The sequence below is a fragment of the Danio aesculapii genome, chromosome 9 (assembly GCF_903798145.1).
Source record: "Danio aesculapii chromosome 9, fDanAes4.1, whole genome shotgun sequence".
Classification (NCBI taxonomy): Eukaryota; Metazoa; Chordata; class Actinopteri; order Cypriniformes; family Danionidae; genus Danio; species Danio aesculapii.
In genome coordinates this window covers 24,252,445-24,255,965 of record NC_079443.1, presented here as the reverse complement: position 1 = coordinate 24,255,965, position 3,521 = coordinate 24,252,445, and positions in this window count along the sequence as shown.

The following is a 3,521-nucleotide window of genomic DNA, read 5'->3' as shown; positions in this document are numbered from 1 at the left end:
TGGCACCCTGGGCAAACCACCCCATTTACATCCCCCATCCCCTGAGAAAAAATGGAGAGAGTATGTGCTCTTTTTATTTTTATTTATTACTCCCATTGGAACACATGCAATTGTCTCAAACAAACAATTCAGACAGCATACAAACAAACGATTTTACTTCTATTTCACAACATCTGGACCTTTCTTGCCTTTTTTGCTGCAAAGTCATCATTTATATCATCATAGAGCCCAAACATCCCCACCCCTCCCCCTCATTTCAAAGCACCCCCCCTCCATAATATATATTTATTTCTTTATTTTCAATAAATATAACAATTTATTTATAGTTATCATAAATAATTATTATTACTATTTTACACAATTAGTATTTTAAATAAACAACAGAAATCAATCCTAAATGTGACACAACTGGAGTGATGAATATTAATTATGCCAATTTTATAGAATACAAAATAAGCATGTTTTATAGAATTACCTGTTGTCTCAGATCCAACTCATCGTCGAGAGTTAATGTTATAAAGTCTTACCTCCCTCACTCTTAATCCCTCATATCTGCTTCATAGCCATGCTTGGGCCTAGTCAAAACAAGGGTGCTTTCACACCTAGGTTTTTGTTTCGGAAACTGGTCCGTTTCCCCAATTAGCGTGGTTCGTTGGCATATGTGAATCCAGCAATCGCACTCGGATCCGTGCTAAAATAATTGAAACGAGCTCTGGAGCAGATGAATTGTAGTGAGAAAGCAATACGATCCGAGCCAAGCTATATCACAGTGTATTATGGATATGTAGTAGGCATATATGGTTATATGAAGAGAGAATTATGAGTAGGGCGGGATGTCATTCCTACAGGTAAATTTCATATCAAATACGAAAGTGAAAGTATGCTGAAGTATTAACCAGAGCTGTTTATCTGTTAATTGACCCAACAGCAGTCTTGGTTTATCTGTTATTTTAATCTGTAATGTAAAGCCTAAAATGCATAAGCCAACTGCTGTGTATGAGAAAGTCTTACCTCTGCTCTTTATTACATTCAAAATGAAAGCGCAGCTTGTCGCTTATAATGTCTTATAGCTCATCGTCATAAATTAAATAAGGACGCATGACAGCTGAGCGGGACTCTGAAAAATAAACCGTGCACCTCTAACCAATGTGAGGAGAGTTAACTCGCTCGTGACTTGTTTTAGCTCTTTTGGTCTGTTTAGAAACTTTGCTGTGTGAAAGCGAACCGCACCAAGAACAAAGAGCAAAATTGTAACAATTTTAATCCCTGTTTCAGAACAAGAGAATCCATCCACAGGTGTGAAAGCACCCTAAGATCATCATCATATTATATTAACTTTAGTTTTGTCAGCACAAGTCTTGCTGCCGCCACCTCTGCGTAAAAGGCTGTTACTCCAGTTTCTCAGCACATGAGTGTCGTGTATTTTATCGGCGTGCATGTAAACAACTGGGATCCACACAGAGAGTGTGTGTGAGGCGCACTGGAATGTTTTATTGCGCGCATGCCTGAATTTGCTTTTACCACTGTTGTTTGGTTGCCCATAGAGAATATCAAATTTGCGCGAACACACACCAAATGTGAATGGCCCCTAACGTCTTTATTCTGGCATTACCCCTCTAAATTAATACACTTACATAAAATAAATCATATCTCAACGCTTTTACTGGGGCATGTTTTTTTTTGTACCGTCTCACTGTGCTGTCCCCAGCAATATGCCACCCTGGGCGATGGCCCATATTGCCCATGCCTAAACCTGCCACTGCTAGTCACTGTCTGAATTGTCCATTCCAGGCTAATTGTAAAAACATCCCTCATTTTTGAGAATTGTAAAATACGTTGCTCAGGGTGCGTTTTGTTGCACGTTTCAGATGACAAATCCTCTAGAGGGTGCTGTTTATTGAAATACTTTACTGAGGGCATGTCTTGTTGTATGTTTTAGATACACATTGTTTTTGTACAGGTCTCGAGAAGGTGGGGCTTGTCCTACAGATTACCTAGACCACCACAACACTGACCTAATCCCTTTCCCTAAAGCCAACAATAGTGTTATCAAAAGACAAATTAAGAGAAAACTGCACTGTGACCACAAAGTTTCACCAGGATTTGACATGCTCTAATCTATTGTGGAACCATGCTTCACGAACCAGAGTACAAAGTGTCAAAAGTACAACACTGTAAAAAGAGTGAGTGAACTGACCACGGCGGAAAGATTGTCCAAATGCAGGGTGTCTGCGGGGTCTTAAAAAGTATTAAAAGTTGATAAATCAATTATGAGAAAATTAAGGATCTTAAAAGGTATTAAAAAGTCAGAATCACGTTTTTACGAGGTCTTAAATTTAGTTTGAGCATTGTCCAAAGTGTTTGTCTTCAAAAAAGCATAAATATATTTATTTTCCTCCTAATATTAACAACGGCGTGCTCGATCAACATGATTAGTTCAGGCTGGGGTGCGTTCTGCTAAGCTCCTTGATCCGGGTGATGTCACGTAATTAGAGACAAACACAGGAAGGTGGTGTGACGCTCTCCACATGTAGCGAAACCATAGAGCGAAACAGACGGCAAAATGGGAAAATGTAAGTTTGCGTACTCCTGGTTGGAGAAAGATGAGTTTAAACACTCGCTGAAAACAACCGCATAATTTATTCTTTCAAGCTTAGTTTCTTACGAGCGTGTGTCTGCAGAGCGAGTTTTCTCCGCGTCTATCATGGATCAGCTGCGATCGCCACTGCCGTTTATCAGGGCAGTCATTGATGAACAGCACCAGAGTGTTAGAGCCAATCGCAGCCATTTCTGTTGGGCATATGACCAATCATAGGAGTGTAAGAACTCGCTAGACAATGCCCAGAAAGCGTTTGTTTATTTCATGCTTTATTTGCTGTAAATGCTCATTTGTTCTGTTCGTGCTCTTGAGTTTTTAAAGGTACAGAGTTCATATATCTGACTGCTTGTTTTAAAGGACCAAATTGTATTACAAATTATATATAAATATATTTATACATTTTAAGACAAGAATTCTTGTGCTGTGAAGTGAAATATAAAATAGTGTATGGTAAGCATTGTTGATGCACTGAGATATCGAATTTAACAGAATCAATGGCATGATAATCGAAACCAAACCGTGAGGCCAGTGTAGGTTCACACCTCTATTAACAACAGTTTATTAACAACTGTTTACTAACAACTGTTTATTAAGTTAAAGGTTTGATACTGATTAGAACTGGAAGTAGCGATGAGGTCTTATAATATTCTGAGAAGGTCTTTAAAAAGTCTTTAAAAGGTATTGAAATTACCTTTAGGATTCCTGCATATACCCTCACATGGGAACAGACAGGTGAGGCAAACATATTCAATTACAAATCAAAGACACTTTTAAGTTGTTTTAGGGTATTTATTTAGTGTTGTGCATGAAAAGAATCCTTTATTCAGCAATGTGAAAATAAAAAAGTTCATAATGCCCCGTAGCATTCATTTAATCTAAAACTGTAGTCAAACATGTTTAAGTGGTTTTTTTACAGTTTCAT